We start from the raw sequence: 25,598 nt of genomic DNA, 5'->3' as shown, positions 1-25,598 counted from the left end.
ACGCGCGCTGCAGGGGAGCGAGTCTCTAAGTTACTCCCGGGCATCGGGACGCCTGCCAAGGACAGCCGTTCTGGTGGCCACAGTGCCCTTTTTGTTAGGGCTAATAAGTCCCCTCTTGTTTCCGTGCCGAGGAGTTGGGGTCATTACGTGTTGATAACCGAAGGCAAGTGGCCCGCACTCGGGAACGGGGACAGGGTCCTGCGCTCTCCACCAGATGGGCCCGGGAAGGTCTCCTGTCCCGCTTCAGGCTCGGCCCGTGGGTCTACACATCCACAGGTGGGGTGGGGGGGATTTTCATAAATTATCCAGAACTCCAACAGTCAAGGGTTCACAGAGGACCTTTTGACAAGGCCGAGGAATCGAGTCTGCAGTTCGGGAGACACGTCTTGCCGCGGGGACTTTGCGACCCGAGGGGAGCAGGGCTGTGAGCTGGGCCGCAGCCGCAGGGCCTTCGGGCTACCTTGACCCGAAGGCTGTAGCCTCTGTGGCTTTGCAGAGCTGGGGGCCTGGAAGTCCGCGGGGCCTGGGCCATATCCCTCCCACTGTGCAGACCACGGCCGGTCTCGGTGACGGGCCATCACGGTGGTCCCTATCCTCCTAGCAGCCCCCCTCCCCCTCCACATACTCCAGACACCTGTTTCCCCAAGCCCCGCAGAGCCCCCGGGGAGACCCCAGCAGCTCCCCCTGCCTGGGCCTCACATGTTCCCGAAGATGCTACCTGGCATCCTGTCCCGGCTGCAGGGAAGGGGCCAGGCCTCCAGGGTCGGTGCAGCCCCCCTCTCCCGCCCCATCAGGGATCTCCCGGCCCCTGGCCACCCTCAGCCCATCAGAACCATGAAGAGCAACCTGGGATGCTAGAGGTGTGGGTGGACAGAAGCAGGTGGCTGTGCCCCCAAGGGTCCAGCCAGTGAGGGAGCAGAGGCCAACAGGAGGCTCAGATGCTCACAGGCAGGGGAAACGGGTGGTGAGGAGTGACTTCCTCCGGGAGGCAATCTCGAGAATGTGGGAGCAGTTTCCCCTGCGGCACATGACTCACGCTGCCCTCACCCCCTTTCCTGCCTGGGCCTCCGCTCCAGCGAGACTAGACTGGCCTCGCCCGGCCTCTCTCCATGCCCAGCAGACAGCCAGTTGCTCCGTGTCCAGAACGTCTGGCCAGCCCTCTCCAGACTCGGCAATCCTGGGGATTCTGGAACGCAGCTACCCTTCCTGGGGCTCATGGTTTGCAGCAGTTCACACTCTGCCCTGGGTCGGGGGGGGGGGGGGGGGGGGGGGGGGGGGGTGACTGGCGAGGTAGAGGAGGAAAAGCACTCTCTCCAGACCAACCCCACTGCCCCTGCCTTGTCCCCCCAACCTTGGCTGTGACAACCTCTCCCCCGAAGGCTCTTCTTTCAGACATGCCCACTAAACCTGTGGAAAAGCCCAGCCTGGAAGCCCTGCACAAGCCAACGGGAGTAACTGGCTGCGTAAGGAACCGAGCGCTCTCCTTCCTCAGGAGGCCCCCTCTGTGGATGTCTGTATTCTGCTGCTCTCCACCTTAGGATGTGAATCTGCTTTTTTTTTTTTTCCATCAGCAAAGAGAGGCATCTCATGCCACAGCCAAGGTGCAGCTCTGGCCCATATCACTTGTGCAGAGGGAGCTCTCATCTGTCACCCAAATGTCATTCTCACTTTCCATGGTGATGACCTCTGAGGCTCTCATCCCGTCCACGGGATCTGGCTCCAACCATCTGTGCCTCTGACCAGATACGAGGGGTGGGGGGGCGTCGGGTGGATCCAGGAAGAGACCTTGAAATGCCTTCTTGGTGTCCTAAGTGGCAAGTTGAGGTCGGATGGTCTCTGGGATGCCACCCTAGCCCTGTGTGCATGGCAAGGCTCCAATCAGACCTCTCAGCAGAGTTGGAGGATCACAGCTTCTGTCCCTGAAGACCGGGGGGCGGGGGTGGTTTCCAGGAGGGCCTGGCCACCATCTCTAGACCCTGGGGGCTCCATTCTCTTTTCCTGGCACCTCTGTGCAAGGGAGCTTGGAACGAAGAGGTGACGGGACATGACAAAGGCCCCGGACCTGTGTGGTGCGTACATGGATGTGTTTGATGAAGGAGAACAAATCGTTCAAGGCTCCAGGACGTAGGTATGATAGCTGCAGGTGTGCTCAAGCCCACTTGACAAGTGCACAATACCAAATGTCCTCAGGTCAGCTTGAGAAGTCCAAGACGGCCTGGTAGCTCGGAGCGCCACAGAGGCCACAGAAGGGCCCCAAGGTTGACGAGGTTCACACTGAGCCCAAACAAGAACTGCACGTTGTGACCCGAAACTAACGTAACACTGTGTGCTAATTATACTTCAATGAAAACAAAGAAAAGAAGCCCCGCCTGCCTGGCTGAACGGGTCTCCAGAACCTCCTGGTCCTGGATTGAGGCCTACAGCAGGGGCCCAGCTGGAGCCGGGCGCAGGTCATTTCCAGCCCATCACTGTGGGACCCCAGGGTTTGGAGTGAAGTGAGCAGCAGTGGTCAGAGCTGCCACGCGGGGAGGGAGCCTCTTTAAAGTCCCACCCGATGTCTACCAGGCGTAGCCCCCGGGCCCCCGGGGCCTGTCCTAGGAGCTAGGAGGGCCTCCGAGTGGTGGATGGGCTTGTCCTGAGACTGCAGGACCCACAGTTGGCCCACGTAGAAGCCAGCCGTCATCCCTGGTCCCTTCTCGGCCTCCACAGGTAAGAGGACGCCAGCACCCAGAGGCACTTCCTCCGACCCAGCTGTCTTCGCCCATCTCATGTCCCTCCTCTAGGAGCTTGGGGTCCACGGCCCATCACGGCAGTGACACTCTTCCCGTCTCCCCTGTATTCAACTGCCAGGTGAACGCTTGCTCCACCTGCTTCCCTTTTACCTGAAAGCTGCTGGGGAAGAGGGCTCTGCTCGCCATTAATGATCCTCACTGCAAATTGTAAATGCTCCCACATTTCTCCTGCTCACCTTTCTGCTGCCAGACCTTTCCCATTCTCCTCACGCCTCTGTCTCCAAACTTTCCTCTCTTTTTGCTTTTTGAAAATTTTTTTTCTTTTTGAAAAAGAAAGAGAGAGAGAGAGAGAGAAAGCATGGGAGGGGCAGAGGGAGAGAGAGAATGTCAAGCAGGCTCCATGCCCAGCAGCAAGAGGAGCCTGATGGGGACCTGACCCCACGACCCTGAGGTCACCATCCCAGCCGAAACCAAGAGTCAGACGCTCAATGGACTGAGCCATCTAGGAGCCCCTGCTGCAAAGCATCTTAGACCCCCCTCGAGCCTTTTCAGAACCTCATAAAATGACAATATGTTTCCTGTAACCTCAGCCTCTTTCTGTTAATAGATCCTCCTCTCTGATATTGAAATGTGTTTAAATCTCTTCCACTTTAATAAAACAACCTCCCAACAGGCACCTGCCTGGCTCAGCTGGTGGAGCATGAGACTCTTGATCTTCGGGTCACAAGTTCAAGCCCCACATTGGGCACAGAGCTTGCTTAGAGCAAAACCAAACAAAGCAAAAAATCACTAAAAAGCCTTCCCTCAAGGTAAACTCATTTCAGCTCCTCCCCACAGCTTGGATGACCAGCTAAGCCCCAGCGACGTTTCCAGCACTCTTCTCAGCTCCAGACTTTCGTCCCCAGTTCCTCCTTGGAGCATCCTTGATGTCATGTTCACAGCGGAACTCATGGCCTTCCTTGTATCTTCTGCCCTTCCAAATGTAGTCTTCAGGAACTTCCCAGCACTGGGTGTCACCACTACAATGGTTCGTCCCAGAAACTTGGGAGAAATCCAGGATTCCCTTCTCATCCTGACCCTCCATATCCATTTCATCACTTACTTGCATCTGCTTTACTCCCTACTGCAACTACCATGGTCTGTGAGTGGCTTTCCAAGTGAGGTTCACATACCCACCAGTGTAAGAAAGCAAACTATTAGAGTACAGGAAGATAATATTAGAACTTCTATATAGGGGATCCCGGGGTAGCTCAGTGGTTTAGCGCCTGCCTTAGGCCCAGGGCGTGATCCTGGAGTCCCAGAATCGAGTCCCGCATCGGGCTCTCTGCATGGAGCCTGCTTCTCCCTCTGCCTGTGTCTCTGCCTCTCTCACTCTCTGTGTGTCTCTCATAAATAAAAAAATTTTTTTAAAAAAGAACTTCTTTTTTTTTTTAATTTTTATTTATTATGATAGTCACAGAGAGAGAGAGAGAGGCAGAGACACAGGCAGAGGGAGAAGCAGGCTCCATGCCCCGGGAGCCCAACGTGGGATTCGATCCCGGGTCTCCAGGATCACGCCCTGGGCCAAAGGCAGGCGCCAAACCGCTGCGCCACCCAGGGATCCCTAAAAAAGAACTTCTATATAGACTGTTCTCTTTTCAATTTTAAAAAATTGCTTATTTCTATAAATAAATAAATAAATAAATAAATAAATAAATAAATAAATAAATGTTTATTTCTGTTTCATGATATAAATAGTATTTGAGCAGTGTGGTGGATATATGGGCATACCTGGCCATATTACAGATTTGGTTCCAGACCACTGGAATAAGCCTAATATTGGAATAAAGGGAATCAAATGAATTTTTTGTTTGGTCCAGTGTATATAAAAGTTATGTTTACACAAGATGATAGTCTATTAAGTGTGCCATAGCATTATATCTAGGAAAACAATGTACATACCTTAATTTAAAAATACTTTGTCCCAGGGCACGTAGGTGGATCAGTTAAGTATCCAACTCTTGATTTCGGCTCAGATCCTGGTCTCAGGTTGTGGGCATGGAGCCAGCTTAAGATTCTCCCTCTCTCCTCCTCCCTCTGCCCCTCCCCACCTGCTCTCTCTCTCTCAAAGACAAAACAAACCAAACCCAAACTTTACTGCTGAAAAATGCTAACCATCATCTGAGCTTTCATGTAGTCACAGTCACTGATCATGGATTACCATTAACAAATAAAATAATAATGAAAAAGTTTGAAATATTGGGAGAATTGACCAAAATGTGTACAGAGAGCAAATGCTGTTGGAAGAATGGCACCAATAGACTTGCTTGACACAGGGTTGCCACAAACCTTCAATTTGTAAAAAATGATGTTTTTGCAAATTGCAATAAAAGGAAGCATATTAAAATGAAGTATGCTTGTATGTAGTTTGTTAATAAAATTCAAGTGATACTGAAACTTTTTTCTAACAGAAGTTCAAGAATAATGACAACAAAATTTTGAAGGCCTGGGGCGCCTGGGGTGGCTCAATCAGTTGGGCATCTGCCTTCAGCTCAGGTCATGATCTCGGGGTCCTGGGATCAGGCCCCACATCAGGCTCCCTGCTAAGTGGGGAGTCTGCTTCTCCTTCTCCCCTCACCTTGCTTGTGTTCTCTTTCTCTTTCGAATAAACAAATAAAATCTTTAAAAAAATTTGAAGGACCTGGTCAAAATCAGAATCCTTTTTGCTTGGGCAATTGAGATAGCCTCCAGATGTCTATCCACCTATCTAAAATATGCATACAGGGGATCCCTGGGTGGCTCAGTGGTTAAGCGCCTGCCTTCTGCCCAGGTGTGATTCTGGAGACCTGGGATCGAGTCCCACGTCGGGCTTCCTGCATGGAGCCTGCTTCTTCCTCTATGTCTCTGCCTCTCTCTCTTTCTCTGTGTCTCTCGTGAATAAATAAACAAAATCTTTTTAGGGTAGCCCCGGTGGCAGCGGTTTAGCTCTGCCTGCAGCCCAGGGTGTGATTCTGGAGGCCCTGGATCTAGTCCCACGTGTGGGCTCTCTGCATGGAGCCTGCTTCTCCTCCTGCTTGTGTCTCTGCCTCTCTCTCTCTCTCTGCGTCCCTCATGAATAAACAAAATCTTTTAAAAAATCTTTTTTAGAAATAAATAAAATACGCATACAATTCCCTATTTTAACTGTTTTTAAGTGTATGGTTTTAATGTGGTTTGTGCATCATCGCTACGTTCATCTCCACGTTCATCTCCAGAACTTTACATCTCCCCAAACTGAAACTCTATACCTATTAATTAGAAACTCCCCCATGCTCCCCTCTCCCCGCTCCCTGGCGACTACCTTCTGCTTCTGCTCTCTATGAACTCGCCTACTCCAGGTATCGCATATAAGTGGAATCGTAGGATATTTGTCCTTTTGTGACCGGCTCACTGACTACTCAGCCTGATGCTTCCTGGTTCATATGTTTGTAGCATGTGTCAGAATGTCCCCCCCCCCTTTTTAAGGCTGAATAATATTCCTTTGCATGGATATACCACATTTTGCTTATCCACTCATCCATCAGTGGACATTTGGGTTGCTTCCACCTTTTTGACGATTATGAATAATGCTGCTATGAACATGGGTAAAAAAAAAAAAAATCGACATCCAGTCCTGCCTCCCCCTCCCTAGTCCTTCCCGGCAGCTGCAGCCCAAAGACTCCCAGGAGGCCCACAGGTATGATAAAGTCTCCACCTGCCTAAAGCTTACTAGTTTCCCGACGCTCCCAGGCCAGACACCTGCCGTTTCTTCTGCCCTCACCGGGCCTCCCTCTCTGCGTCTGCAAGTTGTTTTCTTCCTTCTCCCCTCGGAGGACCTGAGCTCCCGCTCTCCGTCCGGGGCCAGGAGGTCCCCGATGACCCCCCCACACTAGGTCAGGGGACTCTCCACCCCCCCTTCCACTTTCCCTTCCTACCACTTGGCACAACTGGCGCTCTCTCATGGGCGTTTGTGACCATTTTATTGCGTTTCCGCTGGAGCATCCAGCCACGCGGGGGTGCGGGCGCTCACCGCCCGGTTGGTTCCCGGGCGCCGGGCAGGACGCGGCCCCCCGCGCGCACTCGGGAGCCGAGGAACCTATTTCCATACTGAACACGTGAGGCCGCCCAGAGGCCCCGCCGCGGTGCAGGATCCGGGCGGCCGCCCGTCGGGCCCCCCCGCCCCCCCTCCCCCCGCGCCGCAGCGGCCCCTCGGGGAGCTCCCGGCGCCCGGGCACGGAGCTCAGGGCGCCCCCTCCCGGCCCGCGCGCGGGGGCCGCCTCCAGCCCCGGGGCCGCAGCCACTCGCGCGTCCGCCTGGGGCGGGGGCGGGGCCGGCCCGGAGACGTCACTTCCGGTGTACACAGCCGGGCCGGGCGGTGCGCTGGGGGCCGGGCGCGTCGCAGGTGAGGAGCGGGCGCGAGCGGGGCTGCCGGGCGCGGGCGGGCGGGCGGCCGGTGGGCTGCGGCCGGGGCTGGCGACCCGACGCGCTCGGGGGGCGGGGGCGCGGGGGGCGCCGCTCCGCTCCGCTCCGCTGCGGGGCTCGGGGCTCGGGGCCGCGGGCGCCCGCCCCTCGCCCGTCCGCTGTGGAGGACGCCGGGCTGTGGGGGCGCTGGCCGGGCGGACGGAAGCCCGGAGGGGCCTCTGGGCTCGTGCCCGGGACCGGGGGGCGCCGGGGCCGTGAGGGGCGGCGGAGGGGGCCCGGCGAGGTCCGGCTGGCGCCGGCACCCGCTCCCGGAAGCCGGCGGCTGGTCCGCGGAGGCGCGGCGGCCTGTGGGCGGCCGGGGTCCGCGGGGACTGGCCGGGGACGCGGCCCTCACGCCGCCCCGCGGCTGCCGGGCCGGCCGTGCGGGGCCGCCGAGGAGCGCGCCGTCGGGGCCGTGCGGAGCCTGCAGGCGCGGTCCGGCCGCGGGAGCGTCTGTGGGCGCCCGGCGGCGCCGAGGGACCCGCGCCCGCGGGGTCAGGGGTGTGTCTTCCGGCGCCGCGCGGCGCGAGGCAAGGAGCGAGCCTGGCTGGCACGATAAGAATTCTGGTTATTCTCCTCACAAAATCCGCCCGGTGAGCGCCCGGGTCGGGGGGACCCCGGTTTGGAAGCGGCATGTGGCTGCCCCTCCCCCCGCGCCCCCCACGACACGAGCGACAGTCTCCTCACACTCGGCCGCGCACGGAGTGTCGTGACAGGACTTTCGCGGACGGCGCGCCTCCGGCGGCCTCGCCTGCGCGACAGTCGTTTGCGGACGCTGCGCTAACAGCGTGTGATCACTCTAATGGGCTTCGTAGGCACCGCGGCGTACCGTGGTGTAACCAGACCCTCCGGATGGGCCTGTGGGTCGACCGTTTCCAGTTCGTCACAAGATACCTCTGCCCAAAGGATTTGTCTGATTGTTTTAGGATAAATTTACAAATGAGGTCAAAGGCAACATTCATTAAAAAAAAAAAAAAAAAAAAGGTTATATTTGTTTCCTTTGTTGACATGTTTGGAAAATCCTTCTCCATCCCAGTGTTGAACTTCCATTCATTTTTGCTTCTCATTTCATGATTTCATGGTGGGTTGTTTTTTTTTTTTTTTTTTTTGACTTTCAGCTTAAATATTTTTTTTTCTTTTTAAGATTTTATTTATTCGTGAGAGACAGAGAGAGAGAGAGAGAGAGAGAGAGAGAGGCAGAGACATAGGCAGAGGGAGAAGCAGGCTCCATGCAGGGGAGTTGGATGCAGGACTGGATCCCAAGACCTCGGGATCACAACCTAGCAGAAGGCAGATGCTCAACCCCTGAGCCATCCAGGTGCTCCAGCTTACTTTCTATTTAAAGTTTCATTTTGGTGTAAGATATGAAATATTTTCCAAATGATTAGTTGACCCAGTTTTATCGAATAGGCTGTGACTGCCGTTTTGTCATATTTTATTTCATTTTTTAAAAATTTTATTTATTCATGAGAGACACAGAGAGAGGCAGAGACACAAGCAGAGGGAGAAGCAGGCTCCATGCAGGGAGCCTGATGCAGGACTCCATCCTGGGACCCCAGGATCACACCCTGGGCAGAAGGCAGGCGCCAAACTGCCAAGCCACCCAGGGATCCCCCATTTTGTCATATTTTAGATCTAAAGTTCTCAGTATGTGTTTATAAGGGACTACTCACAAATTTGATATTTAGGTTTTGTGTATGCTGTTTTTAAATTTCATCCGCAGGATCTTTTTTTCTTAATCATTTTCCTTTACGAGACTAGGAAATAGGTCATGTTTGAGATTTTTTTTTTTTCTTTTTTAAAGTGAAAAGTTCAGTTTATTGTTTCATTGCTTTCTTGCTGACAAGATAACAAACTCCATATGAAGAGTGCAGGTTTGTTGTGGCAACTTTTCAGTCTGGCATTTGAGATTCTAATCTTCCTCTATTTTTGCACACGAATACGTAGGTTAGCATTGGAGACCAAGATAGAAAAGCTCTCAGATTCCCTTGGCAAGCCTAGATTTTTGAATCTAAAATTATCTCTGGATTTTTGGAAGACAGCATGTTTTAAGCATCCTTTAAAAAATTTTTTTTAAACAAGTTGCACATGATTCTGCTGAAATCTTACTAAATGTTTATTCTGTTTCAATCCTGGAGCCTAATATACCAGAAGCTTTATGTCAAGTGGGTCTTCCAAGTCTGTAGGAAAATAATTGTATCTAAGAGCTGGTAGGCTGGTATATCACATGGGCTGGGTGTCCACTCTCTTTCTTTCCCTCTTGAAACTTTGTCCTTAGTGGAAAATGATGACCTTCCTAGGTAGGCAAAGAATGTTGGTTTGAATAAGGAATTGCTTTACTTTGGAATTACAGGAAAAAAAAAAAAAAAAAGATGCTTTTTCTCTTAGTACAAGTTCACGGAGAGCTTGAACTTGTGAAGCGTTGTGCTTCAAATGTCTTTATCTCTAATGAAACTGCTCTTGAGGCCCAATTGATAGATGCAGTGGCTGCTGCTTACTCATTTCCCTTGACCTTGACCATAAATATTTGGCATGGTGAGCCAGATTTCCTTGCTGTTGTCAATCTCCTCTTGGTTGGCCTTCTTGACTTGGAGCTATTGTGGTCATTTTCTTAACTTTGTGACAGTGCTTTTTCATTTGACTTTGTTGTTTCTCTCCCCACATCTGCCTATGAGCATTTTCCAAGGCCTCGCTTCCTTCCTCTACCTCTTTTCCCAAAAAACATGCTCCTTCCCACTCATCCAGTGTATGACTTCCAGGCAGAGAATCACTTTACCCCCTCACCCTTGTCCCCATTGAGTGACCCCAGCTCACACTTTGCTACAAGTCATTTCTTTATCTCCAACTGACCCCTGGTCATGTTCTCGAGGCCATCCTCTCTCCAGCTGAGGGAGCCCTTCTTTGCTTCCCAAGGTGGCCTTGTCCTTCATGACTATCCCATCTCATTTTCCTTCTTGATTTGGGGTGTATTTGCTGTTTGCTTTCTGTCCCTATACTTTGATTTAAACTTTGTGTCTTTGCTCTTAGGGACCTCAGACATAATCTGGTTCCACCCTAGATGAGAGATGAGACTCAGTGATTTTATTCATTAGTTTAGTTAACTCACATTTATGGAGTACTCTCAGTATAGGCCAGTTACTATAGTGGAAAATTGAAATACAGAGCTAGAAGGTATAGCCTGAACAAGAAGGCCAAATAAGCAATTGCCACAAAGTATCATAAATGCCTAGAAGTGGGGGACACTTAATGAGCTCCGCCAGGTTTCAGAGATCTTGCCTGTTGATGAATGTTGTTGCTGTTATCTCCAGGACCTGGAACACAGTGTCCTGGGAACGATCAAGTATTTGTTGAATGAATCAGTGATCATCTGAGAATGAAATGAGAAAAGAGCGGTCTATAGAAAAGATATAAACCAAGAGACATCTTGTGAGACAGTTTGGTGAATTTCAGGGAAAACTTTAAGTTCAACTAAAATGACCCGGCTATAACCCCAGGAAGGTATGAGTGGAATGTGTTTGTAGCCAGAATGCTTAAACTTAATTTTGTATCGTCAGAAGAAAGACTACATTTCTAGGAGAGGATTAGGATGGTGTCTGTGGAAATCGGGGTGGCAGGTCCAAGAGAAGAATTGGGTGCTGTGTCTGTAGCACTGCCTGGAGGCCCTGGCCAGAGGAGCTGTGTGCAGTCCTCCAGTGAGCTTCTGCACCCCCAGACAGATGGGTGCATCTCTGTTGATGCCTCAAGCCAGGAGAATCTTTCCCTTGCTTTACTTCCACACTCCTAATACCTTCTGATTAGAACATGGCTTCCTGCCAAGGAGAGAATGTGAATGGTTGAGAGCTCCTTATCCAGACTGACCGCTTGGATCAGATCCTGATCTTGGGGTGCTGGCTAATCTCTTTGTTTCCCTCTCTGTAGAATGGGGAGAATGGTAGACCCTTCCTCTTCGCTGCCCAGCACCTAGTATAAGTGCTCAGTAAATATTAGACCTCATCAGTATTTATAAACTTAGTAACTGGCCTTCTGGCTAGTACACAGTCATCTTTGAGTTTGGGTGGCCTGAGTCAGTTGCCCTGGACCTGCTTACTCCTGGGGGCACTGACAATACTGAGAAACAGAGGGGAAGTCGTGGCAGATACACTCTTCCCAAAGCGCTCATCCAGAGAACCCGACTGCTGTTGTCAGGGAAGATTTCCTGGAGAAGGATGGGCTTCAGCTGAGTACGCTGGGAAAGCATTAGTACAGCACCACAGTAAGGGGAAAGGACTTTTAAGGAGGGCCATGACAAGTACAAAGGCATAGAGGTGAGCAAGCATGAGGTTTGTGAACCGTAGGAGTTTTAGGGTAAAGGGTGGACAATTATGAATATGGAAGTGGAAGGAAATGGGATTGGGGAGGAAAGTGGGGCCAGCTCTTAAAGAAATAATTAATGATGATATGTAACTTATTGGGCAGTAACAATGTGTCAGTTATGATGTCAGTCCCTTCTCACTGTGCCAGCCAGGTTTGGTGCCAAGTGCTTTGTATACATTACTTTGTTTCATCTTCACAACAACCCTGTGTGATGTAGGTGCTTACATTACAGGAGAAGTGATACATCCAATGTCAGCTGCCTGGTGATTCAGCCTGTGCACTGTTGCAGGGTTAGCACTTAATATCATTTGTGCATTTAAAAGCCTCTGTGACTCCTGTTTCCTGGCAAGTCCAAGCCCGACAAGATCCTGACTTTATGGAACCATCTTGGGTTAAAAAGTGAAACTGTGTGTGTCTTAGAATTGAATAAAAACAGTATAGGTGCAGATATACGTCAGAGAAATGTCAGTCAGTGAAACAGGCAAGATGCAGAAGAGTGTGTATATGGGCCCATTTGTGTAAAAAATAAAGGAGAGAGAGAGAGGTCCACATGAAATAGGTTTCTAAGTGTAGAAAAACATTTCTGGAATGATAGAAAAGAAAGAGTGTTTGCCTTCAGGATGAGGCCCCAGAAATCAAGGCTTTTAGACTGACCTAGCTTTTTCTTGCACATACTCTTTTGTACAGTATGATTTTTCTTGTCACTGTGTATTATATTTTCAACTAAAAGTTAATAAAAACAAAATTTTAAATGTTTGCCATGTACGTAGCAGTCATTTAGAGAGGGAATGCGGTAGATGTTAAGAAGGATTCTATCCAGACTTCTTGTGTTCGGTTTCTGTCTCTGCCATGTACTAATTGTTAATCTCTTAAGTCACACCCTCTCTTTACCTCATTTTACCCCATCTGAAAATGGGGGGGGGGGTAACACTAGCTACCTCTTGGAGTTACAGAGTTACAGTTAAGTTACAGTGTAAATTAGTTAATATTTGTGACGTCTTTGGAACGCTTCTTGGCCGGTATGTTTTCTTGTTGGTGGTGATGTTGTTGTGGCTTTGTACTGTGTACCGCCGTGCATCTGAAGAGGGGTCCACCCTGTCTCTGTGCATTTACAGTTCTTGTTGAACGGGCCGGCAAACAAAGCTAGCAACAAGCAGTGGCAGTGGAGGCTGCAGGAGCTCAGGACAGCCTCCAAGAGGACCGAAGGGGCCCAAGATGGTTTCATCCAAACAGTGAAGCTTAAATATGGCTAACATCTAGAAAAAGTGAAGGGGAAGAAAAAAGGGCACACAGGGACTTGTTTTGGGGGTGATGTGTGCCCCAGACAGACAGAAAAATAAGACAGGAAAGAGCCTGAAGGGAGCCCGAAATTGGGATATAGCGTGTGATGACAGGTCATCGTTATGTGGCAATTTTTCTTAGCATATATAAAATAATGATATGATTTATAAATGACATCTTAGGCTTGATGAAATGTGGTAGCTGTACCTTGATCTTTGAAATGGCCATGAGGTGTTCCTGTGTAAATTCTTTAATGAATCCCTTAATGCGGAACATGTGGGTTACTTCCAGGTTGATGCTTGTAGACAGAGCTCCCAGTGAGTGTCTTTGATATAGGTCTCTACATTTACTGAGTCTATTTCTAGGATTCATTTCTAGATGGTCTGTTTTTTTTTAAACTGTTTTGACTATGTTCCTTGTGTCTGGGTCACTGTCTGATATGTGCTTTTTCAAATTGGTAGCTGCAAAGAATTTTTTAAGATTTTATTTATTTGAGAGAGAGACAGAGAGCATGAACAGGGGAGGGGCAGAGGGAGAAGCAGACTCCCTGCTGAGCAGGAAGCCCAGTGTGGGCTCCATCCCAGGACCTTGGGATCGTGACCTGAGCCAAAAGGCACATGTTTAACCGACTGAACCACCTAGGTGCCCCATTTGCAAAGAATCTTAATGGGATGGTTTGGTTTGGTTTTCTTTTGGTTTTAATGGGATAGTTTTTAAGTGCAGAATTAGAGCTAGATATTACCTGGAAAAAAATCTAATTTTCATTTTAGAAATAATTTTGGTGGGCACCTGGGTGGTTCAGTCAGTTAAGTGACTGCCTTCTGCTCAGGTCATGATCCCAGGGTCCTGGGATTGAGCCCCACATCAGGCTCCTTGTCAATGGGGAGCCTGCTTCTCCTTCTCCCTCTGCCTGTTGCTCCCCCTGCTTGTGCTATTTCTCTCTCTTTCTGTCAAATAAATAAAATCTTTAAAAAAAAAAAGAATTTTGGGATTAGTTTCTAGTGAGATGTTATTTATGATGGGGAACCTGGGAATACCTGACTTTTCTCCCACCCCACCCCCAGGTCCCAGAGGTGGAGGTGCATGCCTGAGAGCAGAGGCAGAGGAAAGCTGGCCTGGCTCCCAGACTCCAGTGCTGCAGGCTGTGGTAACCTAGGCAAGAGCTGTCCCTCTCCCCGGCTCCCAAAGACTTAGCCTACCCCTGGGTCTAGGTAGAGAATGCAGCCACATACCTGTGCTTCAGGAGCTTTGTACTTGACAACGCCAGGTGATCCCTTCCTGAGCCTAGTCCTTGCCAGTCTTCAGTGTGGGGCTGAAAGAGGAGGGAGTGGTGCGCAGGGAAATGGGAGGAGCCCTGACCTCCTTCCCCTCTGGAGGATACCCGGCAGCCCTCCTTTTAGTTTGTTGCCAGGACCTTGAGAGTCAGGGCCAGAGCAGCAGGAAGGTAAGTAATAATTTTGAAAAATTTTGTAACTATGTGGCATTTTGAGAGGAAAAGTTTGGGTTTCCCCCCACACACACACTAATAGGAGGCTAGTGTGAAGTATTTCGTTAGAAGATGAAATGCTTCTCTCTGACTAGTGTCCAGCCTCTTTCAGAGCAGATAACTCCAGTTTCTTAGTGAGACTCAAAGTGTGCCAAGGGCTGTGGTTTATGGATTTAAGCCTCACCACTGTACTGAAGAAACCGAGGCACAGAGTTCAAAGAAACAGAGGCGTAGAGTTAGTAAGTGCCATTAATTTAACTGGTAATTACTGAGAACTGGAATTCCTATCCAGGTCAATCTGATTCCCAAGCCGTACCTACTGCACTTTGTCAGTGCCTGTTCCCAGGAAATCTCTGTGGACTGTGGAGCATCTTACTGACAAGGTCAAGGCATGAGTTTTTTCTCACATTGGGTTATAAGCTCCTGGAGAGCAGGAATTGTGTCTGTTTCACTCACCCCTGTACCCCCAGTGCCTGGAGCAGTGTCGTGCACATAGTAGGACCTCAGTAAATGCCTGAGTATGTGAAGGCTCATGGCGTGAGGAAGTGGGAGAGCCTGGAAGTCAGGATGGTAGTAAGCTCTGATGGTAAGGCCTGCTCTGTAGGGCCGTCTTCCCTGCCTGGGGAACAAGGGTGGGAATGGGGAGGAGGCTGCTTCAATATTCTCACTTAAATATTCGACCTGCTGGGGTGTTTGTGGGGAAAAATGGGCAACCTCACCTTGACTCTGACTTGCTGTTCTTTCTGAGAGATGGGAAGGCTTGCTGGCTGTGCAGAATTGAAGTGTGTGTTCCCAGCCTGGAGGCAGGGGCTGCTGTAATTATACATTGATCAGATTTTTCAAGGGTGCCTTAAATTTTCAGAAATGGTCCCGAATCTGAAGTGCATTTATCTAAAATTTATGATTCCTCTCCATAGTAAGAAATAATTTCTAGATTATAGTTTGATGTACCCATTTGTATATAAACTTATTGATAAATATTTGTTTTCCCTAGTCGAGGTTAATTTTGGACAGGTTCACAGTGCAAATGGTTAAGAATGAGTAGTGCTACTAAGTTTTTTTAAATAACTTTCTAATTGATACATTAGTTTTCATTAGTTGAACTTGCTTTCATGTTTGGAAACTTTTTGGATAACAAAGTTTAAAACTAGGCTCAAACAGAGCTGAGTGGATCAAGGCCTTTTCGTGCCATAAGATACTAACAAAAATAAACTAGCATTTTTTAATAGAGTCAGATTTTTTGGAATGCTTTAACCATTTGGGTTTGAAAAAAATTACATCAATGCTTGTAACTTTAAAAAAATTATTTTCTTCAGTCAACTACAGTTAAAAAAAAAAAAAGATTTACTTTAAGTCATACTCCTTGATTTATACCCAAATTTCCATCAGTGGCACAATTTGCAGTTGTGAATGTTTTCTTCGTGCTCTGTTGTATTGGATGCAAAAATTTTAGCTTATCAATAAAAACCTGGTTTTAGCTGAGCAAACTTTTTCAGAAATTTCAGAGCCAACTTTATCCTTTGGAGATTTGTGGTTATTTGTACATAAACCTTTTCTTGGCGAAGCTTTGACAACTGCCCCCTGCTTTTCCTTTTGAAGATTTCTGTTTTAATAGTTTTTTTGGCTCAGAGTGTTCCTCTAATAAAATTATTTCAGAAGTTCTAATACTTATTTTGTTTTAAAGGCAACAGGTTTTGAGTTACTCTTTTGGTTTGATAAGATTAAACACAAGTCTTAGAACACCATGGGTTATTAACAGATAGCTAGATCTGCCCTCAGCAGGACCAGTAATAGATTCCCCCCCTCTCCCCACTAAATGTTCACCATTTTTCTTGGTATGAAACTGAATATATGGTGGTTACCATCCATTTCATTTACTTTTCTACTTATTTATGTGCTGTTTAGAAAATAAACTACCCTTTGATCTTCCTCTTTCTCCACCCCCAAAATACCCTCAATTTAAACAAAATTGCCCATCATCTGTACGACTGTTTATGCCTTTTTTTTTAACCTGTGTTACTTTGAAATTAAATTTCAACTCTGTTGACCTCATGGTTAGAAAATTTTTTTCTTCTGCCTAAATTATCACTTGTTTGTAGATTACTAAATAAAAAAGCTTTTTAGATCTATTAATGATATCTTGCTTTGTTATTATAGAGGGATGTCCTGTTTTGTGGTGATGAATGTTACCGACCAAGTGTCAAGACAAGAGGTCAGATGTCATCATGTGGGGGCAGTTTGTTCCCCCATTAGACCAGAAGCTCCTTGACAGCAGGTCCTGATTCCCCTTCTCTGCATCCTGTGTGCCTCTAACATTCAGAGCATTCAGGACCACTTGGCGGGGTTGACCATGTTGCTGGAGGATGGGTATAAAAAATATCTTCATTTTAATTTTGGTAGATTCAAATGTTGATCAGAGTTCTTATTTGGTAGGGTTGTTTTTTTTTCCTATGTACTTGAATTTTCAGGGCTCAATTTAGGATAAATGGGTTTCAGATTTCATCAGCTGATCAGTTTACTTGGTAAGTTTTTGTTTTATATTAATAGCAGTTTTAGTAATCATTTCTTGAACTAATAATAATAATCTTGGCCTTCTTAAAACTTTTCACTGAGATTTTTTACTCAGAACTTTAATGTTTCTGGAGTTTTTGCGTGATTCTTTAAATTAACGTGCTTAGTATTAATTCCTTGGCTGTATAATAGGCTAGTGTTCAGTTTTGCACATATTTTTCTTTGGGACAGTCTCTGGGCACAGAAATAATCTGGGCTTGGTGGACCCAGAACTGTCACTTCCTTTCCTCTGGCTTTGGCTTTCCATGTCTGCCTTTCCATTTTGATGTTTTAATGATACCCTCCCTGCTCAGTGATTTGTGTTCAGGAAGCTAGGCAGTGATTACTTTTGTTTCTGCTTTGTGAACTTCCTCCCCCACTTCCTATTTTTACCGAGCAACTACAGGAAATGAGGCAGCTCCTGGCTGGCTGCTGCTAAGCACTGATTTTAGGTGGCAGAGAACAAGGCCTGAGCCATTTAAAACATTTTCCACCTTAGTCTTTTCACTATGTCCTTCCTGTAGGAATCATTGGAACATGATTTTGTGATTGGATTGAGATGATGACATGTCCTCTGCACCCTTCATGGGGTGGGGTGCTCAGTTGGAGGGCAGCGTTTTTTGTGAAGTAGGTGAGAAGTTTTTTCCATTGTAATAGTAGGAGTGGGACATTGTAGCCTGGAGGCCCAGCTGCTGTCATGGGTGAATGGCTTGGTAGAAGCAAAGGGTGGTTTGAAGGGACCTGTTCTAAGTAAGGCTGGAAAGGTGGACTCTGGTCCTCCCTAGGTGGGAGCCTTGGCTGGCAGTCTTGGAGTGGACTGAAGGACCAGTCTGTTCCCTGAGATCTTTGTGGGGGTTTTTTTGTGTGTGTGTTTGTTTGTTTTTTAAGATTTTATTTATTTATTCATGAGAGACACACACACACAGAGGCAGAGACACAGGCAGAGGGAGAAGCAGACTCCATGCAGGGAGCCCGACATGGGACTCGATCCCAGGTCTCCAGAATCACACCCTGAGCTTCATGAAGGCAGGGGCTCAACCGCTGAGCCACCCAGGGATCTCCTCTCTGAGATCTTTGAAGAGGGCATCAGCCTTTGTGGTGCTCTCCTTCCTCTGAAGTCATGGCATTTGTCTTCTAAATCACTATTTAGCATTTACTCACTTCTTTTCCCATGGTAACTCTTGTTGTGTTGTGGACTTTTGGTAGCTTCGTTTATGGGAGAAGTTTGTATTATCTTCTCAGAAAGAAGTAACTCTTTATACAGTAGGTTACTTGGATATGGAGGACGGTCAAAGCATTTGTTGAGCAGAGTTTCTCAATAGTGGCACTACTGACATCTTGGGTTGGACAATTCTTTGCCTTTGTATGAACAAAGGAGCTGTCCTGTGCATCGTAGGATAGTTAGCAGTTGTGACAACCAAAATGTGTTACCAGACATTGTCATATGTCCCCTGAGTCGAATGTTTATGTATGTGTGTGTGAAACATCCTCTTCTCCACCTGTTGAGAACCATTGTGTTAAAGGATTGAAAGCTGACTTCTTCTAATTTTGTAAAATGGGATAAAAAAGAATGTCTGGGTCCTTGGAATTGGAGCCATTTGTTAGTTTCTATTCCAGTATTTGACAGTCTCATACATTTTTGGTTTGCCACTTAGATTTTGCTATTGTCTATCAGCCAGCTTTGAGGTGTATCTTCCCTTCTGTGTGCTTCCATCGAAACAGCTAGGGCCTGAGCATCTGACAGCCTGGCTTCTGGTCCTCATAGAAACCATTCTCTCTCAGTCTTTTTTTTTTTTTTTTCCATTCTCTCTCAGTCTTGATCTTGCTTGCTCCGGAAGGCTAGTTCCTGGGAAGCTGAACACTGGGGGTATAAAGGAGAAAATGAGAGGCATCTAGAGTGTAACAGTAGCTCACATTCATGGAGCAGTTGCTGTAGACCAGGTGAGCAGAATTAAAGGATAGAAAGCCAAAGAAACAAGACCAGGGCCTCTGGGTCATTTTAGGTTTAGGCTCTGGGTGCCTTTAGCCACAACAGTAAGTACAGTAGAAGGAGCAGAAAATGGAAGGGTGACTAGATAAAGTTTGAAGGACCTGAGGAGATGTTTCATGAGTCTAGTCCTGGGAGGGAGAGGTCTTGACCAAAGAGTTGAATTTGGGTGTCATCAGTAATAGATACAGGTATGATCTCCTAAAGAGAGATCACTTTACTTTTCGTTACTTCAGCTTAACTTCCTGTCAGTTCCAAGAAGACTACAGCTTTAAGCCATCTCCTCTCTAAGAGTGATAAGCAGAATGCCAAGGTCTAGATATTTGACAGAGGTGGATTAGCACAGTGGAGAGCCCAGCCTCTGGCAGCAGATTACCAGGGCCCAAACCCAGTTCATTTGGTGACTACTACCTTAGCCATGTGGCAAGAACTTGAAAAACTCCCTTAACTGCTTTAGAAGATTTACCTACCTCACAGGGTCATTGTGAGAATTAAATTAGATAATACACGTGAAATGCATAGCACAGAGCCTGGCACCAAGTACCCATTTGGTTAATGTCAGCTATTTATTTTAGGGTTCTAGCAAGGATTAACTAAGCTTATGTATCTAAAGTTTAGTTTAATGCTTGACAGGTTGTCGGCCCTTAATGAATAGTCTGTTTTATTGAGGAGTACTTGCATTAACATAGCATGTCATCTGTAGCTTTTTTTTTTTTTTTTTTTTAAATAGAGGCTTATTTCTAACACTTAACTACTGCTTCTGTGGATGGCTTCTGTGGATGGCAACCGACTGCCTGAATGCTGTAAAAAAAACACCATTCAACAAATACTAAGGATGAAGTCATTCAACAAATACCTGTTGAATGTTTACAGTGTGCTTAGCACTCTGGACTATCTTGAATGGGCCTCAGTGATCCCGTGGGTTGGATGTGGCAGGAAAGCATGGAAACTAGTGGTGTGATTCGCTTGTTACAATACAGCAAAAGAGAATGTGAAGACGGGGCTAAAAACAGAGTGTTACAGCAGCACACAGAGGGTCTTCTAGCTCACTTTTTGCCATGGTGGCTTCCCAGAGGAGGTGATCTAGGTTAGATTCCAGGAGGAGTGAGAATAAACCAGGAGAGCTTTCCAGGCAGAGGGAACTGAGCATGTAGACAATGAGTGGGAAGATGGCCACAGCAAAAACTGGGCAGTGGTGGGCACAGGGGTGGAGGAAGACAGTTGGGAAGGGTAGTGGAGAGCCACACAGATGTTAAACAGGAGAGTAGATGATTAGATTGGCTCTAGAACAATCACACAGCAACCAGAAGGGAGCAGTCCAGGAGTTTGGGAGGTTACTCAGTAGGCTCCTCTGTAATTCAAGAGGAAAGAAGGTCTGAACTTTGGATTGGCAGTGAACATAGAGAGAAGGAAAAAGACTTGAGAGATATCAAGGGAGCAGGAGGGTTCCTGAATGATTAAGTGGCTGTAAAGGAGGGTGAGGAGTAGAGGATAACTACCAGTCTTCTGGTGTACAGGTGGATGGTACAGGTGGATCAAGGGTTGGTCATTCTCCCAGTCACCAACATGGGAAAGGAACCTCGGGAAGGTTGGTGATGGACCCTTGACTCAGGGACCTGTCCAGTAGGCAGTTGAATATTTGGGATGTGTAGCACAGAAGAAAGATCTGGGCTAGAGATGGATTTAGGGATCCTCCTAGGGAGAACATGTTGATCATAGAAACAGACAAAGCACAGCATAGAGCTCTGGCTAACCATAGTGCTTCAGGTCAGAGGAAGGGTGGTTCACAGAGGCAACTGAGAATGGCCAGAGGGGCAGGAGTAGAGCTAGGAGGACAAGCATCTTCCCTTACAGAATTGCCCCCACTCTCTTTTTAGTTTGATAACATATAAGGGGAGCCAAAAAGTAGAGTCCTAGGGCTAAGAGAACAAAGAACTAAATCTTTCAGACATTTTCTCTTGCCTGGATAGATATTTTACATTCATGAATGTTGAGAATAAAATTCTTCAAAGCATTTTTCTGGAGTGTATTTCTAAATATGGCTTGTGTCATTCTGAACTGACAAAAAACATGGAAACGGTTGGGCTTTGAACTTCACAGACAATAACTTCACTAATCTCCCTAAAGAATTTCCTGTGACGTCTCCATATTATCAAGGGTAGATTTAGATTTACATTGTTGCAGACTGGAGGGAGAAAAAAAAATTTTTTTTTTCCTGAAGAGGGAATTGTTTATGGAGTAGTTCATCTTTATATTTTTTGAACAGCTTTATTGAGATATAACTCATATATCATACAATTCACCCATGTAAAGTATATGATTCAGTGATTTATAGTGTATTCAGAATCCTACAGACAACACCACAATCAATTTTAGAACATTTTTCTCACTCCAGAAAGAAACCCTGAACCTGTTAGCAGTCATTCCCCATTCTTCTCAGCCACCCCTGCCCTAGGTAACAATCTAGTTTCGATTTCAGTGGATTTTTCTATCCTGGATGATTAATATTAATGGAATCATATTTAGTATGTGGCCTTTTGTGTCTGGCTTCTTTCATGCAGCACAGTGTTTTCAAGGCTCATGCATGTTATAGCAGGGACTGGTGCTTCCTTCCTTTTTTATGGCTGAATAATATTCCATTGCATGGCTCTACCGCATCTTGTTTATTCATTCATCAGCTGGTAGACATTTAAGTTGTTTACACTTTCTTACAATTATGAATAGTAAACCTCATATACAGGTCTTTTGTAGACATGTCTTACGTTTCTTTCACATACATAGGTGTGGAATTGCTTGGTTATATGGTAATTCTATTGTTCTGCTGACTTTTCCCGAGTCTCTACATCCTTTTACATTCCCATAGGCAGTTTCTCCATATCATCCCCAGCATTTGGTATTGTCTTTTTTATTAAAGCCATCCCAGTGGTTGTGAAGTGGGATCTTGTGGTTTTAACTTGCACTTCCCTGATAGCTAATGATGTAGAGCATCTTTTCGTGTACTTATTGGCCATTTGTATATCATTTTTGAAAAGTTCATCTTCTTTTGGTCATTAATTTTGGCAAGGTAAATTAAGTTGCAAAACCCAAAACTGAAAGAACAGGTGAGTATATTTGACTAGAGAAATGAGGTATGTGTGTGCACGTGCGTGCATGCAGGTAGTGAAAGTTTCTATAAACAGATGTAAAAGATAAAGGAGAGGCTCCCCCGGAGAAATAGCCAGCTCTCCACCCACCTATAGTCTTCACTCTCCACCTGAGCTTGACAAGCAGGGTGCTCGATTACCTAGCTGTGACTTTGGAAGTAGAGACCATGATCTCTGCCTTCTTAAGTCCACAGGTATTGCCACCATGTTGAACCATGTATCAGAATGTCTTTTCTTTTTATGTTTAAGAATATACCATTTTGTGGTTGTACCACATTTTGTTTATCCATTCATCCATGGTTGGAAATTTGTCTTATTTTTACCTTCTGGCTATTATGAATAATGCTGCTATGAACATTAGTATACAAATATCTGTTTAAGTTTTGCTTTCACTTCTTTTGTGTATATACCGAGAAGTAAAATTGTTAGATCGTATGATAATTATATATTAAATTTTTTGAAGCACTGTCATACTGTTTTCTATAGCGACAGTACCATTTTATATTCCCACCAGTGATGCCCAGAGTTCCAGTTTTTCCACATTCTTGCCAACATGTTATTTTCTGTATTTTTTTTTCTTTTTATAATAGCCATCCTAATGGATTTATAATGGTATCTCATTGTGGGTTTGATATGCAGTTCTGTGATGATCAGTGATGTTGAGCATCTTTCCATGTATTTATTGGCCATTTGTCTATTTCTTTCTTTCTTTCTTTTTTAAAGATTTTATTTATTTATTCATGAGAGACACAGAGAGAGGGGGGGCAGAGGAAAAGCAGGCTCCCTGCAAGGAGCCCGATGTGGGACTCGATTCTGGATCCCGGGTTTACACCCTGAGCTGAAGGCAGACGCTCAACTGCTGAGCCACTCAGGCATCCCCATTTGTCTATTTCTTCAGAAAAATATCTATTCAAGTCCTTTGCCCACTTTAAAATTGGATTGTTTGAAAAAAATGGATTGTTTGTTTTTTTGTTTTTGAGTTGTATATAGTTCTTTATATATTCTGGATATTAATCCCTTTTCAGAGGTACAATTACACGTATCTTCTCCCATTGTGTGCATTGCCTTTTTACTCTATTGATAGTGTCCTTTGATGAACAAAAGTTTTAAAACTTTTGAACTGAAGTCCAGTTTGTCTGTTTTTTCTTTCATTGTCTGTGCTTTGGTGTTTTATCCAGAAAACTATTGCCAAGTCCAAACTCATTAATTTTTAAAAAGATTTTATTTATTTATTTGAGAGAGAAAAAGAGAGAGTACAAGTAGGGGAAGGAGCAGAAGAAGAGAATATCCAAGCGGACTCTCACCCAGTGTGGAGCCTGATGTAGATCTCCATCCCACAACCTATGAGATCAGGACCTGAGCTGAAACCAAGAGTTGGATGCTTAACCAACTGAGCCACCCAAACTTGTTATTATATTTTTATATATTTAATGAATTTCGCTTCAAGGGAGGTTTTTTTTGTTTTTATTTTTTATTTTTACTTTTTTTGCGGATTGTTTTGTTTTTGGGTGGTGGTTTTTTGTTGTTTTTTTTTTTTTGTTTTTAGATTTTATTTATTTATTCATGAGAAGCAGAGAGAGAGAGAGAGACAGAGACAGAGAGAGGCAGAGACACAGGCAGAGGGAGAAGCAGGCTCCATGCAGGGAGCCTGATGTGGGACTCGATCCCGGGACTCCAGGATCACGCCCTGGTCTGAACGAAGGCAGGCACTAAACTGCTGAGCCACCCAGGGATCCCCTGTTCTTTTTTGTTTTTGTTTATGTTTTTTGTATGTTTACATTGTCTCATTGGTCATTAATACAACTTATTCTTCAGGTTGACTCAGAGTTCTTTTGACACCAGCCAGATTAGGATCCCCTTGCTTTCTGGCTTGATAAAAATTCCTGGCTTATCTTTTTTGTTTCTGAATCAGCCATTTCTAAAAAGAGGTCTGATTTTTGATGGAAAATAGTATTAGGGGCATTCATTACAACTGGGCTGTGATTCCTTCTAGGTCTTCTCAGTAAAGTAAATAAGTACAAAGAAATAAGGTAAATCATGATTTCAGACTAATATTTCAAATTCAAATGAATGGTTAAAGGATTTTTATTTCTTTGATTTTATATTTGTGTCTGTTCTCCTTTATCAACAGTAACACCAGAGAGGTACAGTAAAAACAGTTTAAACTTCAAATAAGAGACAAAAAAAAAAAAACCCAAAACTTCAAACTTCAAATAATCCTTTTCTGTGTGATTATATGCCAGTTTGATAAATAGTTTAGGGTTTTTTTTTTTTTTTAAGGGATTGTTTTCTTTTTGCTTTACTTTTGTTTTTTAATTGTATCCGATATTTTACTTGGTTCTAAAGACAAAACTAGAAAGCAAGGTAGATTGAGAGAATTATAGTTTCCTTCCAGGCTTTTGTTCTTTTCGATAGCACATAGGTAACATTTCTATTGATGCTTGATTTATTCTTCCATTGCTTATTTTAAAACATATAAGCTGGGATCCCTGGGTGGCGCAGCGGTTTGGCGCCTGCCTTTGGCCCAGGCCGCGATCCCGGAGACCCAGGATCGAATCCCACGTCGGGTTCCCAGTGCATGGAGCCTGCTTCTCCCTCTGCCTGTGTCTCTGCCTCTCTCTCTCTCTCTCTGTGACTATCATAAATAAATAAAAATTAAAAAAAAAACATATAAGCAAATGTGTGCACCCTACTCCATTCTTATTCTATTTTTTCCTTCTTTTTTAACTTAGCAATCATATTTCTTATTTCCAAGAATTCTTTCTTGATTTCTGCTTCCTTTATGGTTTGCTTGCTTTTGTTTTAAGGATGTATTATCTTATATCTCTCTGAGGATACCAGTTCAAATTTTTTTTCAAGGACCCGAAATATATGTTTCTTTTGGAGTCTGATCTGCTTTTCATCTTAGTTGTCCTTTATTGCCCTTTGGGGTTTTTCCTGGCTGTCTGGTGATCCTTATCAGTGAAGAAGTGGGTTGATAATACAGATAATTGAGAAGAGGTTCTTGTTTTTCCAGCAGTCCCTTTGCCTGGTAGGAGTTGGCTGAGTGAGTTACCAGGAGTGAGAAGTGTGGAGGAGATCAGGTTGATGAACCTATCTCCCCCATTCCTGATTTCTGTACCTGCTGACTCAAAGCTGGGCGTTTATCCAGCTCCTCCAGGAAAAAGGGCTCTGCCTCTCTGCCTGCCTTTGGCTCTGCATGTCCTGGGAAATGTCCAGCTCTGCTGTGGTCTGTCGTGTCATACGTTCCCTCTGCTTTCTCTTCGTCTTCTAGAAAGTAAGCAGCATTTTTTTTTTTTTTTTTTTTTTTTAGTAAGCAGCATTTAAAGAGACTATATCCCTCAGCCCTTCTCGTTACTGTTTTGTTGTGATTCCCTTGTGAATGTCTTTAGTGTTCTGTCATTAGGATTTGGGGCCAGTGGGAAGGTAAGTATATGCGCCTATTTATTTAGCCTGTCATCTTGAAATGAAGCTACTTTGTGCCATACTATTACGGACAACAGGACTGCTTTTCATTCCCATTTTCTCTGCTGGCTTAATGACTGAAATGGATTTAAAATTGTTCTCTGTGTTCACAAATCATAGCTATCACATCACTGAAACAAGTG

At 45.9% G+C, this 25,598-nt stretch overlaps 1 protein-coding gene and 1 long non-coding RNA gene across 6 annotated transcripts in view; one reads left to right on the top strand and one right to left on the bottom strand.

The window, feature by feature from the left end:
- Window positions 1-7,005: 7,005 nt before the first annotated feature.
- GARRE1 (granule associated Rac and RHOG effector 1) overlaps window positions 7,006-25,598 on the top strand; it is a 77,219-nt gene continuing 58,626 nt past the window's right edge. The window contains exon 1 of one of the 5 annotated variants that reach the window (XM_025425180.3): window positions 7,006-7,131. The gene's annotated coding sequence lies outside the window, so the exon portion shown is untranslated. Of the gene's footprint in view, window positions 7,132-13,989; window positions 14,269-16,690; window positions 16,833-25,598 lie in introns of those variants that run through there. The other 4 variants (XM_035706465.2, XM_025425181.3, XM_035706464.2 and 1 more) reach the window with 4 other exon arrangements.
- Window positions 8,277-14,128, bottom strand: LOC125752784 (uncharacterized). The gene is made up of 2 exons (XR_007403082.1): window positions 14,057-14,128; window positions 8,277-10,557 (listed from the first exon to the last, which is right to left on the bottom strand). It is a non-coding gene; the product is annotated as an uncharacterized LOC125752784 (long non-coding RNA).

The sequence above is a fragment of the Canis lupus genome, chromosome 1 (genome assembly GCF_003254725.2).
Source record: "Canis lupus dingo isolate Sandy chromosome 1, ASM325472v2, whole genome shotgun sequence".
Classification (NCBI taxonomy): Eukaryota; Metazoa; Chordata; class Mammalia; order Carnivora; family Canidae; genus Canis; species Canis lupus.
Note: the sequence above shows the minus strand (reverse complement) of the source record. Positions and strands in the feature narration are given on the sequence as shown.